Here is a 15,944-nt window from a genome sequence, read left to right on the forward strand (position 1 = left end):
GTCCTTTTATTGCTGTGCAAGACCATGTCTGGGATGGAAGTGGAGGTAGAAGGGGAATATCAGTGACAAGGTCCTCAGGCAGCAGGGAGATAGCCTTCCACCTCCACTATGCTTCACAATTACCCAGGGGAGAGCTGTGGTGAGGTGGCGAGGGTGAGCGCTGCCTCTGAAGCTAGACCTACATTCAAATCCAGCCCCTGACATATGATTGCTATGGAACCTCAGAACAGTCAGTCACTTTTTTCTTCTATGTAAACAGGAACACTGTTGTGAGGATTAAGGGAGATGAGGCGTTAGAAAGAATTCCGTAAACTACAAAACACTCTGATAGTGAAGGGTTACCCTTTCCTGTGGGAGCTCCAAGGGGACATAGGAAGTGGAGGAGGGGTAAATCTAAGGGGCTGATGAAGGCTGCAGCCATGAGGGGACAGATGAGGCAGGAAGAGAGAAGTCCCCAGAGGCAGAGGACACCTGGACCAGAGCTCCTGCCGACTGGGTCTCAGGGGGGCTAACCCAGCAGAGGGAGAGAAAAGCTTGCCTGGAGGTATGCATGTGCCCAAACCGAGGCAGCAGGCTGAGAGCTGAGAGGGAAAACAACTCAACTGAATAATAGCAGCCATGTGCCTGGGGCTGGCTAAAGGCCAGGTGCTGAGCTTTCCATGCTCATTTAATTCACCAACAATTCTGTAAGGCAGATGCTATTACTATCCTCATTTTACAGAGGGGAGAATGAGGTTCTATGAGTAAAAGACAATTCTAAAAATTTTCACAGCCAGGAAATGGCAGAATATGGATTCAAATCTAGATTTCTCAAAATCCAAAGCCCATGCCAGCAAGACAGAGTTAAGGTTTTGTTTTGTTTTAATGATCTTTTATGACAAGGAGGAGACAGTCGGACGAACCTACTGTGAGACAGTCTGTGAAGCCAAGGGTTCAAAGAACCAGGGAGAGCAGAACAGAGTGGGTGGGAAAGTAAGTCAGAAGGCCCAGGTGAGCATCTGAGACGGGCGCAATCCATCCTGTCTGTGGAACGGCTCATGGGTGGGCAGGATATGTTTAAAGGGCTGTGAACCGAGCAGCCACCTGCAGCCTGTTCTTATGTGGGGACCAGCAAGTCTTCATCTTGGGTTCACGTGCTCTTTTCATTGTAATTAATAGAATTAATGAATGATGTAGACCACCATTCACCAAAGTGGGTTACACGGGACATTAGTTCTAAAGGAAGCTAATGGATATGACTTGGAAAAAAATGGTCAATCAAATTCACTGCAATTAAATTTAATATATTTATTGAGTTGAATCCACACAGGGCTATGAACTACAAAATCAATCATGAACAACACAGGCAAAGTCCCTGTCCTCTTGGAGCTTGTAGACTAACAGTCAAGGTAAGTTTGGGAAATAGTGCATCAAAGTGATAAAGGTTTCTTTAGCAAACATTTCAGGGTCTTATTATATTATGTTAACAAGCTTTGCAACTTTCTAAGAGTAGGGTAGAGAATACAAGGATTGCCCCCAGATAATCTGGTCATGGGTCCTATTTTATTGCCATAAGGTCTCTTCCCATGGTGACAGGGCTGGTATTTTGCAACACAAGCTCGGGGAAATCTCTGGGGCAGACAAAGACTCACAAGCTCCACCTCTGCCTTTATTCATTTCACCACAATATTAGTAGTGTGACATAAGGGATGGTGGATGACATTAAAACCCAGAACATGGCATCCAGGTGGTGCAAGTATGGAGGACTGTGGCCCCATGGGTGGACACCAAGGGATGCCCGATGCTCTACACTGAACTCTAACAGAGTCAAGGTCACCTGGAAATTACTGTAGGTAAGCCCAAGGGGGTGTGCGCTTCTCTAAGCAGGACTGAGATGCCCAGTGAGCCAGTGATGTAGCGAGGGAGGGAGGCATAGTGAGTGGTGACTGAGAAGGGCCAAGTCCTTTCCCCCTCGGCTGTAGGCAAGAGCGGGGAGGATTTCTTGTCAGGGTTTCATGGGAGAACCTCGGTGGCAGCTGCCCCGGTGAGGCATGAGGGTACAGCACGTCCCCATCTTAGAGCTATAAACAGAAATGTCCACTTGAGCTAGCCACGGGGCTTTGTATGCCAGCAATCAGTTTATCACTCAGGCAAACAAGCCAGAGGAAAAGAGCTGACAAATGGCTAGCATTTTGTTTTTCCTTCTCCAGGAAGGCATTTGGGTCTGGGCTCCCCTCTGGGTTTTTCCTTTCTCCCTCCGATCTCTCTCGCTCTCACGCAGTGTTCCTTCAACAGGCGTTACATAACAGCTGGGGCTGCAGGGAACACCTATACAAGAGGGCATGACAGCTAGACAATGGAGTCCTGGGTAAAATGGAGTCATTCATGAGCTGTGTGAGAGGCGGCTCTGTTCCCAGCTTGGCTCCCTGGGAAATGAAGTGTGCTGCAGACAAAGAGGGAAACTTTACCCTCTCGCAGGGTTCCCACAGGGGCAGGCTCACAGTAAAACAAGGCACTCGTTGGCCCAGAGGAGAAAAGGCAACCTTATCCATAGACTTTGCTCTCTCTCTCTCTCTCCCAGATTGTGGTCTTGTGCCAAACCCACAAGAATAATCTCCCAGCAAGAACAGCAAAGCTAACTTGCTGTGGGCCCGAAACAGCAGAGCCGGAGGGTATGCATGAGTCCGCCTTCTGCTTCTGTCTGTTCTCACCACTGCTCCCTGGGTTTTCATTTCTGAATTAGCTCCTAGTTGGCCTCCGTGCTAACTCGTCACTTTGAAGGGAAAGAATGTTGTCAGTCAAGATGACAACTTTGAGACAAAAATAACAGCCTCTTCTCTGAGGGCAGGATGCTAAGCAGAACCTGGGCATGCCTCCCTCAGCACCGCCAGCCAGCTCACCTGTCCCACGGCCCTCTGCAGCCTGAGGACAGATGGCCGTTGCTCTAGGCCTGTGTCTGGAGTCACATCCAGAAAATCCTTAGCTCTGGGTCCAAGGGCTCTTCACATGGGAATCTGTACTGCAACTGTATGCATATTGCTGCCTTGACTTACAGACCACAAATGCTGAGAATTTAACCAAAAAGTGACGAGGGTCCTGCAGTGAATGTTTCATCTAAGGCTAAATTTCCATGCCAAGAAGACACCAAAATCATAACAAAGAAACTTACATGTATAAAAAAATGACCAAACCCCAGTACATACCCACTTATCTTGGTCTACAGCTTTTGTCCAACTTGCTTAAAGAGATTTTTGGAGGCCACTGTAAAACGACTTGACCCAGGGCACTATTTCTACCATTAGAAATTCTCCTGTAATCCTCAGGTACAGAGCTGAGGCATAAAGGCCCCTCTTTATCCACCCTGGATATATTATCAGGTGTAAAGGCCCTTCTTTATCCATCCTGGAATGTCTTCCTAACCAGTCCCAGAGGACTCCCCAGGATAGAGAAGAGGAGAGCCAGGAGGAATATACTACTTCCTGAGTGACACGGGGCAGGGATGGAATCTAGTCCAGGATCGATGTACATGCCGAATGGATCTGTGTGTGTCAGCTCAGCTCATTCAGGGAGGCTCCATCCTTCTGGACACAAAGCCTATGGTGTGAGCAGGTCCCAGCTGAAGAAGAAGACAGTGGCGAAATGCTCCAGAATCAGACTGGTGGGTCTGGATCCTAATTTCAAAACTTGGTAGCTGTGGGATCTCAAAGAATTATTTTACTTTTGTTTTCTCAGCTGAACTAATCACAATGGCCACTATTTATAGGAAGATGAGCAGGGGCAGACCAGACAGTGTCCTGGGAGAGAAGAAGGAAGTGGGGTGCAGGACACAGCTCTCCAAGGCCATCTCAGCTGTGGAGGCCCTGCTTTCAGCACTGAACACCCCTTTACAAGATAGGGGACAATTTTTTTAGAAAAATACACATGGACTTAAGAAAACATCACAGAGACCAATGTTGTTTCATGCACTGGGGCCTAGAAACCACTGCACAAAATATCCATTGTGGTTTAATCCTGCACTGGTTTTAATTATATTTTTTAAAGAGAAAACCTTTAAAGTTTTCTCATTTATGCTTCAAGTATGAAAATGCAACTTTCACCAAATCCATGTACCTTCCCTAACTGCTTCCATTTCAGAGTTTGAGAGAAGAATCAGCAGCACTGGGGATCACAGATGATCAGAGAATAGGCACTACCCCCACTTTTCCTGAGTATTTATCATGTCCCGGGGCCCACACTGGACTTGACCTCCTTACGGTGCTATGGCAGAGTGAGGTGGAAGGAGATGAAGCAGGTTAAATGCTATGAGAATGGTGCCTGGGAGCCTACAGGAGCATGTTGAACCAGAACAGCAGAGGCTGGGGGCACTTCCCAGAGTTGCTGAACGCTGAGCTGAGTCTGGAAGAATCTGTAAGCCAGGCAAAGGTACAGGGTGCACTCAGGCAGGAGGAGTAGAGAGTGCACAGGCATGGAAGGCAAGAGAGCCTCCACATTTGATCAGTTGCAGTTGTTCACGTGGCTGGAGTATCAGAGAATGCGGTGAGGTGGGATGTGGCCCAATAGGAACTGGGGATGGAGACGGGCCAGATCTCCGTGCTGTTCCTAATTAGCTGAGACATCTTCTCTTCCTAAACAGTGCCTCAACAGACATATGTACTGCAGTAAACATTTACTGATTTTAATCCTTCAAGTGGAATGGTAAAGCAGAGAAAGCCTGTGGGTAGTTGCTCAAATGTTTTCACATCAGTAGTCCCTATAATTACCTTTTTCTTTCCCATTTGAAGGGAATTCTTCAGGCAATGATGTTTATGCTTCTGTGACTATCTTTGAAATACTGGCCTTTGAAACTCATCTTTGTTGAAAGCTATTTTCAACAAATTGATCTTGATTACTCATTGATTTGTTCTATTGACCACAGCTGATTTTTCAAAAGGGCCTCAACTTTCAGCTTAGCGATACTACCATTATTGGGCTACTATTGTATGCCTGGCACTGTGCTGAGTGCTTTTGAAATGTCTTTATTTAATCCTCATAACAAATCAATCAGGAATATACAGTTATTATTTCTGTTTTATGGGAGAGAAAAATGAGGCTTGATAAAGTAAATGAGGCCTGGTAAAGTATAAATGGCAGATCTGGGATTTAGTCTGTTTGATTCTGGTTCACTCCACTGCTGTTTTAAAACACTTTTGAGGAGAACAACTTAAAACCAGGTGTATGGGAGCTGCTTCACAGTAGAGAGCCGAGGTCTTAGACCAGAAAACCTTTTTTTTTTCTTTTTTTTGCAGAAAGAAGGCAGCAGAGCAACAGCCAGTGAATGTTCCAAGAGCAGATGGGAGAGATCTAAGGTCCGCAGAGATCTCCCTGTCACCGGAACCCTGAAGTGAGACACTTCTGAGGTATTTTAGTGCTCATTTCTGTAAAACCCCATTCTCTGAAGTACAGGTTTATGGTAATAATAATGTATCAATATGGGTTCATTAATTGTCACAATATACCGTACTCATGTAAGATGTGACTGGGAGGGGAAACAGGGTGACAAAGGAATTCTGTACTCTCTTTACAATTTTTCTGCAAAGCTTATAAAAAATAAAGTTTATTTTAAAAACAAATCATTCCCCAAAGTTACGTGCATATTCCAAAAAACTTTTTATCCTTAGAAACTTTTAGAAGCAATTGATTTACATACTATAAGATTATGGCCCAGATTAGACTGAGCAGTAATCATTAATGACAAGTTTAGTGCCAAAATTCCAAAATTATACACTGGAGTATTTGTGTGTCTCTAAATCTTATGATATATGTCATTGATTCCTGACGCTTTTTAAAAAAATTTTATAGACAAAGCATGACTGACAAAAATTATGTGTCACATACTTTATAACTTTGTTATCTGTATCTTTGGGAAGCGGACTGCATTTAGCTGACCCAGGCCCCTCTGTCCACCTGTTAAGACCTGTTGAGTTGTAGTCATCGTGCGCGGGGGTTGGGGTAGAGGCTTCCAAAATGCTGATCTCATGATGCCGGGCTGGTAGGCTGCCCACTTTTTTCCCTCCATTAATTCTCAGGCACAAGAAGGTGTTTTCTGGTCCTAAGCATCCCATTCTAGGTGTGCCCATTGTGGAGGCATGGTTGTTACACCCTCAATGCTTTCACTGGGCTGGTTTTCCTGTTATCTGCCCTGCCCCAGCCAGATAGAGAGAGCATGTTTTATGAAGAAACCAATTCCCTTAGTCAAGATCTTTCAATTCCATGTTACTTTCATCCCCATTCTCCAGGCAGAGAGGAGAAGGGGGGCTCTTGTCTGAGACTGAATGGCTAGGCAGAAGGCCAACAGCTGGGCAGAGGGAGAAAGATACTCAGAAAGGCTTACTGCCCAGGTCCCCATCCCAACCACACCATTACTCTCATTTTTAAGATAACAACGAATGAGTCTGGTCAACATGAGTTTAATTATTATCCAGAAAGCCATCAAGGGCTGAATGAGCTCACTCACAGAGGCCACTGGATTTCAGGAATAAGGATTTTCATCTTTCTGGACTGGGAGAGTTGGGTCAGACAAAAGAACCTAAGCTTTACTGAATTCAGACCCACATTTCATTTCCAAGCCAAGGATCATCTTGAAGCAGAGTGGGAAGCAACGCTTCCCCGAAGAAGAGGGTTAGGACCTGAGGTTGGTTCAGTGGGGCAGCAACTTATTGCTTTCATGGTGGGCTTATAATGCAAAACTTAGTGAGAATAGTTCTCAAGATATTTAGTGTACTCTGTCCCTACTATGGTGCTTATGGCGTACCACCATAAATCCCTTCTTTTAACAGGATTCAAAGACTTATTGACCAGTCCTTCTACAGATTGGGATCTAGAAAAGTCACTTCCTTCTTTGGATTGAGATTTTTTCAAAATCCTTGTGTAAGGAAATATGGATTTGCTAGCCATCTTCCTTGGAGAAGATATCTACATCAACTATAAGATACAGCACCGAGGTCATCAAGAGTGAGAAAGTGTTGGACAACTACACAGGCCCTTTGGCTTATGAGGGGCTTCCTCTGGGGTTAACAGGAAAAGAGATGAGGGCCAGGAGAGGGGACTGAGCCTGAGATTCCAGTCCAGCTCCTCACTTCTAGGGCAGTCTCACCAATCGGTGAAGGATATTGTGCTCTGGATCCCTTATTTACTCTTCCTGTGATGCAACAAACAAGAGATGGACATAGTCAGCCATTCTCCAAAGCCAGAATCAGCCTCTTTGGAAACCTTGTGGTTTTCTAAAGTGCTGTAAGAAAATGAATGGAAACCAGTAAATTTCAAGGACTTAGCAAGGCTAAGCAAGGCTGAAGTACAAGGTCACATAGCCTCTGGAAGACCATCTATATCTCCAATGGTCTTATCTGACTCCAAAGTTCAGGCCCCTTCTATGATATCTGAGCCTCTCACACTAGGGTGTAGTTATTTAGGGCTGCAAAAGGGAGAGGAATGGGAGCCCAGTATTGAATAGATATGAATATATAAATTTCTGAACATTGTCGACACTAAGAGCTGGGCCCTCATTTCAGATCCAATGATAACCATGCCTAAAAGTTGGAATTAACATTTAAAGCTTCTAGAGCACTTGCTCTAGGACCCATTGAGTATTCCAAATCATGTGATGCAGAAAGAAAAAGTGAACTCTTGAGATAAATTCCGCTCATTTACCCCAGTCACTGACACATCAAAGGAAAAGCTCTTATTAGCCCATTTAGGTGGTTTAGGGCTGAGGGACATGCCCAGAATCCCTAAACAGAAATAAATATTGGTCATCAGAGCAGTATGGGCAGGTCCTTTCTGGCCAGGAGGTCACCTCAGGCTCCAGGGGTCACTTGTTCAGCTCTGGTATCTCAACAGCCAAAGCGAATTATTCACTTTGTGTGGTAAAGAACACCCACCCACCCCCAGATTGTCAAATGGAGTTTTCCAGTATAAAATGTCTTAGTCGCTTGGAATCCGGCCAAAGTAAACTCCTGGTGCTGACCTGCCCCTACCTCTGAGCTGGCTGGGAAGGGGGAGAGGGAAATCCCCAAACAAATGTCAAAGCAGCCAGCCAGCTTGTTCCGTGGCCTTCCTCTCCCCGGGGCAGGCCTACTCCAGGTGACACAGGATCTGAGGAAAGATGTGGCAATGAGCAGACCATGGATGGGCTGTCAATGGCATCTCTGTTTGGTTCCAGGCCTGAGTGGAGCCATGGATTGCATAAGAGTTTGGCAGAAGGGTGCAGCCAGGCGGAAGCACGCGGTTTCCAGCAGTGTATAATCATCTTTGATTTCTCTGTTTGTTCAGCCGCTTTTATGTGGTGGGGGAGGCAGCAGGGCAGGAGGAGGAGCAGAATTCAGACACACTGCAATCTTCTGTTTCCTTCTGCAGAACAAACAGCCCCAAACACATCCCTGTGGCCAGGAAATCAGCAACCGCTGCTCAGGTCCTATCTGGGGGAGGGGCTTGCCTGCAGCCAGGTCTTGGCCTAAGAAAGCCAGAGATTGCCCTGAAGTCAGGCCCTTGGCCAGGTGCATATGAGCCCGGTGGGTGGCCAGGAGGTGGGGTCCTGACTGCTGACAGTGCCTGTTGTTTGCCCTCTTGGCTGTGAGGGCTGCGGTGTCCTCCTCTGATTGTGCAGATCACTGTTGCAGGCCATGTCCATCCAGAAAGGCAGTTTTTCAGGTCTTGTGCCTTGCTAACCAATATCCCTTTCTCTCTATGCCATCACCTCTATATTGGTACCAGGTTGGCCATGCTGGAATCCTAAGCATGAGGAAGTAACCAGTTTAGACAGTGACATTTCACTTGATAAAAACACAAATTCCCAGCATCCTTTCGTCCTTATTTAGCAGGAGTTGAGGAGCACTGTCCCTGTCAACATCCTGTTCACTGGCTGTACTCCCCACTCGTCCCTATTACCTCACACCTGAGGTCTCTTCATTTAGGTATTTTATTTTCCTGGCTCTTGAAAATATGTTTAGGACAAATCCCCTGGTCTATCTTATCTGACATAATCATCTACTTACCTCTCTGATTCTTCCAGTAAACTATGAGCTCCTTGGGCAGGGACTCAAACTGGTCATTCCTTTATTCATTCAACAGCTGTCCTTGGAGTGCTCACATTGCATCCCTGGCCAGTCATATGGTCTCTGAGTGCCCAGGGCTGGTCATTTTGTTAGGAATATAGTGTTCACCGTGGGGCTTCCAGTGCCTGGCACTTAGCACTTGCTCTCTCTGTGTTTAGATTAAATAAGAAAATGACTAATTCTTCCTTGTGAAGCCTGTTGATCTTGGCAATGTCGTTCTATTACCAAATATGCCCATGCCCTCCACCTTATGAGCAGGTTTAAATTGATAGGGTGCACCTTGTTTTGCAAGTCCATTTGTATGAACTTGTGTAATGTTGTGCTCATCTATTTCCCTAGATTCAGATATTTTCTAATCCCTAGTTTGCATCCATAGCTTCTCTTTTCTGCCACTCCCTGCCCTCTCCAGTCCTGCTATGCTGCTTGTATAACATCTGTGTACTCACCTCACTCCTGGGACCTCCATGTCCTTGCTTACATTGACCCTTCTGTCCAGAATGCCCTTAACCATGTCCTTTCCTTAGCCTCATTACCAGCTCTCCTGGCCAGCTCCCAGTCACATTAGACTCAGCTCAGATATCATGTTCCCCTCGCCCCTGGGGTGATGCGTCTGGCTGAGTGGGAGCCTCTACTCTCTGCTCTCATTCCCGTGTAGATCTTTTATGCATCTGTCTCCACAACCATGCTGATAGCCCCTGAGGGCTGGGACTGGCTCTTTTCTTTTCTGAGACCGCAGGGCCAAGCACATCAGAGGAACTTTGTATACAGAGAGAGAGCACAATTCAGTCATGCTTGTGAATGAGACCCCAGCCTAGCCTAGTGCCTGTTGAGCACCACATCCGTGTAGGTGCGCCCTCCACCTTCACATCCTCAGCAGGGTCTGCATTACCAGACAGGGCTGCAGCTGGCTTCTTGCTTTGTACAGAGTCTAGCTCTCTGTTGACATACCATGTTCTTTCCCCTTCTAATTACTACCCATGCTCTGTGTGTTTTCTCAAGCTTTCAGTGTTTGAGTACACGACATTCTCTTGCTCTTCATTTGAAAACAATGCCATCTGTTCACTAGATGGAAATTCGGGAAAGCTTCAGAAAAGCCATCAGAAGTTTGCTGCAGAACAGCCCCAAAAATACCTCAGTGGGATTCTGGGTGAGAGGCAGATAAGGGTATGAAGAAGCAACTAAGAGTCCTTAGTTTTGTGTGCTTTTTTTCCCTGTTTTTCTTCCGTGTTGGAGTTCAGAATTCTTCTTTCAGACCTGTTTCAGTAGGAACCTTGCTGCCCATGAACTGACATCCATCCCCCGTACAGCTCAGTCTGGCAGCCCAAGGGCGATGGTATTCTCTGGGATTCATGGCTCACTCCAATGTACAAACACCCACAAAGTGCTTGTGCCTACTGTGTACATGTCTGCTGACAGGCACCTTGGGGTCACGGAGACCCATAAGACATTCACAAGGCTTAGCTGGCGGGCCAGTGGAGCAGACGCACACGCACACCACCGCGGCAAGAGGCAAACTGAAACAAGCGGTGTGGTGAAGGTCAAGCCACCTGCTGTGCAAAAGCAGCAGTTCTGATTATCTGAATTCTGAAAACGCTGCTCCTCTGCTTAAGGCCCTTCAGTGGTTCTCCCTTGCTTTCAAGGTAAAGTCCAGATCCTCAATAAGGCATTCAAGGCCTTCTGTGATCCAGGTCTGGACTGCTCCCAACTTTGTCTCTTCGCTGCTTCCCCTGACTCACACTCTGTGCTCCTGGGGGACCCACCTATCCCCAAATGAAGCATGTTCTTTTACCTCTCTTCCATCTGCAGTTCTCTTTACCTGGAATGCTGTCTTTTATTTCCACCCCAATTTTTAGATTCAGCTGAGGTGTCCAGTCCCAGGAAGACCTCTCAAACTGAAACAGGAATTTGCCTCTTATAGCCTTCCGCACCCTGTGCACCTCACTTCCCTCCTTGTAACTGTCCGTCTTCTCCACTGGATGGCGAGCTTCTTGGGGACAAGGACTGAGTTTTCTTCTCTATGGCCTCACAGAATAATAAAATACAATAAACCTAATAGATACGGTTAAGTATATGTTAAAAATCAAACTTGTTAAATTCATATTGTGACAATCAGGGAAGTCTCTATGCAGCAAAAATTCAGAAAAATGAGATTTAGTATAATTGGTGGAGAAAGGGAAATGATATTTCAAATTGAAGAACAACTTATTGGGATACGCTTCAAAGAGCTCAGTAAATATTTATGGCTCTAGTTTGGCCGAATCTTATAAAGGTACCCCTACCCTATGATCCAGCAATTTCATTCCTGAATATTTATCCAAAAGAACAAAAGTATAGTCCACAAAACAAGTCCACAAAAAGACTCATACAGGAATGTGTTTGGAAGTTGTATTCATAGATGTCCCATCAATAAGAGAATGGATAGACAAATCGTAGAATATTCATGCGTAGGAGACTATGCAGCCATAAAAGAGAAAAAACTTTGAGTTCATGCAATAACATGGATAAACCTCCAGAGCATGATGAGTTTAAAAACTGGGCAAATACTAAAGGGAACATACTAAATAACTTCATTTATAATGGAGCTCAAGGACAGATTGTTCCCTATAAGGAAACTTCAACTCAATTTAAAAAAATCATTTCTTGGCTACCAACTGTGTCCTTGACACTCTGTTGGTACTGTTCTGGTCACATTCCAGGTGTACCGGGGGATCCATTAGGGAAGAAAACAAACAAAACTCCCATCCCTTGAGGTGCTCACACTCTTCCAGGTCAGCTGGAAGGGCTGCCTGATATTTGTCCTCACCAAGGCGGCTGACCTCCTTCAAGGGCTTGTTGACATGAGGACTGGCGAGTGCCCAGGATGCTTACCCAGATGATTTGGATCACACTGGAATTTGGTTAGCAGTACTTTGAAGTATTCCAACAGTATTTGCCTTGCCTGGTGATAAGCAGATGCTTGGCAAAGGGGCTGGAGCACAAGGTTTGCTTTATCTCAGAACATAGGCCTCTGAGACTGTGGGAACGAGTGCTCTGAAAGGCGGTCCCCTCCTGGGGCAGGCCCTGTGCTGGGAACGTGATGCAGACTATGCATCAGAGGAGGCCCTCCATCCAGGCCTATAGGGGGAAGGGTGGAGGGGCTGCCCCGTCCTTCTATACTTCCCACCCACAGGCACAACCAGGCATCCAAAACAGAGTCATTTAGCAAGGCGTTTTATGGAAGAAAATGGTTGTAGAAGTAAACCAAAACTGCTCTAATGCAACCTGAAGAAGCTAAAGTGGAAGTGGCCATTTTTCATAAATGTATTCACTTAGATTGGGGAGATAAAATTAGTGATGCTTAGTATAAGAAATTTGGGAGTATTAAGAAACAAACCACATTGCAACAACCCATGGTTTACAGTTAGTAGGAGTTAGCATTGCCTAACGTGCTGAAGGAAGCTTTATGGTACCTGGATTGCAATGGGAGTCACTTAAGGAAGTTATTATCCTCATAGGTTTGACAAGGCAATGAATGGTACAGAAACCAACAGTTAATCTCATCTCAGGGAACAAAGGGAATGCGCCTCTGCTGACTTGTTTGCTGGCCAGATCACACTCATCTTGCAGGGACTGTGCTCACATGTTCTCTACCACGTCTGCATCTGCCTTCCTCCCTCCATTTATCAATGTCACCTTGGGGCCAGCCCTGATGAATGGGGGTAGGATGGAAGCTGTGGGTCACGGAAGCCAGGACAGATCACATGCAATTCCTGACCTCTATAATTTTTATTCTTTAATGAAGGTCAACACAGAAGGGAAAAATAAACACAAGAGGGGCACCTGGGGAGCTAAGGGAATGTGAGGATGCAACGATATGCTGGGTGAGCTGCTGCTCTTCTCACACCAGTCCTTCTCACAACACCGTGGTGCCTCCCCCTTCCCCCCTGCTTAGTATAGGGAACACCTGAAGGGTACCATTTGTGTGGGTCTTCTGACCTTTACTATTTCCAGGAACCTGACTTATTTCAGTCACCCTGTAAGTTATTTTGAGCACGATGGTTTGGAGGCCTTTAATGGTTTTTATACCTTCTCTGCTACTGAACACCAACATGTTAGAATCCAGCATTTTCGGAAAACACTGCTGCAGAATCTGAGCCATCTCTGGAGTGCTTAATTAGTTCCAAGAATGTTTACTATAGTAAATGTTTACTTAATTAAATAAGAGACTACCACACAAAAGGTTACAAATCAGCCATCAAAATAATGTTGTAGGCAAATATTTACTGGAATGTTAAATGGGGAAAAAATACCATGTATACATGTAAGTTAGTGTGTGTATGAGCATGAGCATGCATATACATGCATAGTATGTATAATAAATAGGTCTAGAAGGGATATGAAACAAGTTATTAACTGGTATCTTGGGCTCATAAAGTTTTAAACACTATTTTTGCTTATCTGCATTTTCTAAATATTCTACAGTGACTATTTATTTACTTATTTATTTATTTATTTATTTATTTTGGTATCATTAATCTACATTTACATGAGGAATATTATGTTTACTAGACTCTCCCCATCACCAAGTCCCCCCGACAAACCCCATTACAGTCACTGTCCATCAGCGTAGTAAGATGTTGTTGAATCACTACTTGTCTTCTCTGTGTTGCACATCCCTCCCCATGCACGCCCCCCTGACATTATACATGCTAATCATAATGCCCCCTTTCTTTCCCCTGCCCACCTTATCCCTCCCTTCCCACCCATCCTCCCCAGTCCCTTTCCCTTTGGTAACTATTAGTCCATTCTTGGGTTCTGTGATTCTGCTGCTGTTTTGTTCCTTCAGTTTTTGCTTTGTTCTTATACCCCACATATGAGTGAAATCATTTGGTACTTGTCTTTCTCCACCTGGCTTATTTCACTGAGCATAATACACTCTAGCTCCATCCATGTTGTTGCAAATGGTAGGATTTATTTTCTTCTTATGGCTGAATAATATTCCATTGTGTATATGTACCACATCTTCTTTATCCATTCATCTACTGATGGACATTTCTTGGCCATTGTAAATAGTGCTGCGATAAACACAGGGGTGCATCTGTCTTTTTCAAACTGGAGTGCTGCATTCTTGGGGTAAATTCCTAGAAGTGGAATTCCTGGGTCAAATGGTATTTCTATTTTGAGCTTTTTGAGGAACCTCCATACTGCTTTCCACAGTGCTTGAACTAGTTTACATTCCCACCAGCAGTATAGGAGGGTTCCCCTTTCTCCACAACCTCGCCAACATTTGTTGTTGTTTGTCTTTGGATGATGGCGATCCTTACTGGTGTGAGGTGATATCTCATTGTGGTTTTAATGTGCATTTCTCTGATGACTAGTGATGTGGAGCATCTTTTCATGTGTCTGTTGGCCATCTGAATTTCTTCTTTGGAGAACTGTCTGTTCAGCTCCTCTGCCCATTTTTTTAATTGGATTATTTGCTTTTTGTTTGTTGAGGTGTGTGAGCTCTTTATATATTTTGGATGCCAACCCTTTATCAGATCTGTCATTTATGAATATATTCTCCCATACTGTAGGATGCCTTTTTGTCCTATTGGTGGTGTCCTTTGCTGTACAGAAGCTTTTCAGCTTGATATAGTCTCACTTGTTCATTTTTGCTTTTGTTTCCCTTGCCTGGGGAGATATGTTCATGAAGAAGTCATTTATGTTTATGTCCAAGAGATTTTTACCTATGTTTTTTTCTAAGAGTTTTATGGTTTCATGACTTACATTGAGGTTTTTGATCCATTTCAAATTTACTTTTGTGTATGGGGTTAGACAATGATCCAGTTTCATTCTCTTACATCTAGCTGTCCAGTTTTGCCAACACCAGCTGTTGAAGAGGCTGTCATTTCCCCATTGTATGTCCATGGTTCCTTTATCATATATTAATTGACCATATATGTTTGGGTTAATATCTGGACTCTCTGTTCTGTTCCACTGCTCTGTGGGTCTGTTCTTGTGCCAGTACCAAATTGTCTTGATTACTGCGGCTTTGTAGTAGAGCTTGAAGTTGGGAAGCAAGATTCCCCCCTGCATTTTTCTTCCTTCTCAGGATTGCTTTGGCTATTTGGGGTCTTTTGTGGTTCCAAATGAATTTTAGAACTATTTGCTCTACTTCATTGAAGAATGTTGTTGGTATTTTGATAGGGATTGCACTGAATTTGTAGATTGCTTTAGGCAGGATGACCATTTTGACAATATGGGAGGAATTTCTGTTTATTAGTGTCCTCTTTAATTTCTCTTAAGAGTGTCTTGTAGTTTTCAGGGAATAGGTCTTTCACTTCCTTGGTTAGGTTTATTCCTAGGTATTTTATTCTTTTTGATGCAATTGTGAATGGAATTGTTTTCCTGATTTCTCTTTCTGCTAGTTCATTGTTAGTGTATAGGAATGCAACAGGTTTCTGTGTATTAATTTTGTATCTTGCAACTTTGCTGAATTAAGATATTAGTTCTAGTAGTTTTAGGTGGATTCTTTAGGGTTTTTTACATACAACATCATGTCATCTGCAAACAGTGACAGTTTGGTTTCTTCCTTGCCAATCTGGATGCCTTTTATTTCTTTGTGTTTAATTTTTATGTTTTTATAAGACTTTATGTATAAATTAACTCAGTATAAAATAAGCCTCTGCCTGAATTGGTGATTTAGCTTTGAAGATAGAAAATAAGGTCACTGTCAGGAAAAACACAGGCTGACAAGTCCCTTCTGCTGCTCAGATGTGGACAAAGACACAGTAGTCCACAGTAAATTTTTCTTTATAGAGAAGTGTATATATGGGAATTTTATGTAGCCACTGCACTTTATAATCCAGGATTCAAGTTTAAGATTGCAAAAAAGCTTCCATCTGGGGCATCCTT

The 15,944-nt window shown here is 44.4% G+C and overlaps 1 long non-coding RNA gene across 6 annotated transcripts; it reads left to right on the forward strand.

The window, feature by feature from the left end:
- Positions 1–284: 284 nt before the first annotated feature.
- On the forward strand, positions 285–11,121 carry LOC118926097 (uncharacterized). Of its 6 annotated transcripts, XR_008999369.1 has the most exons (5): positions 285–1,388; positions 1,727–1,832; positions 2,275–2,661; positions 5,269–5,359; positions 10,922–11,121. It is a non-coding gene; the product is annotated as an uncharacterized LOC118926097 (long non-coding RNA). The 6 variants fall into 6 exon arrangements; XR_008999368.1 differs by having other exon boundaries at positions 285–1,832; XR_005030333.2 differs by having other exon boundaries at positions 285–1,832; positions 2,275–2,651; positions 5,265–5,359.
- The last annotated feature ends 4,823 nt before the right edge of the window (positions 11,122–15,944 follow it).

This window comes from Manis pentadactyla, chromosome 9 (genome assembly GCF_030020395.1).
Source record: "Manis pentadactyla isolate mManPen7 chromosome 9, mManPen7.hap1, whole genome shotgun sequence".
Taxonomy (NCBI): domain Eukaryota; kingdom Metazoa; phylum Chordata; class Mammalia; order Pholidota; family Manidae; genus Manis; species Manis pentadactyla.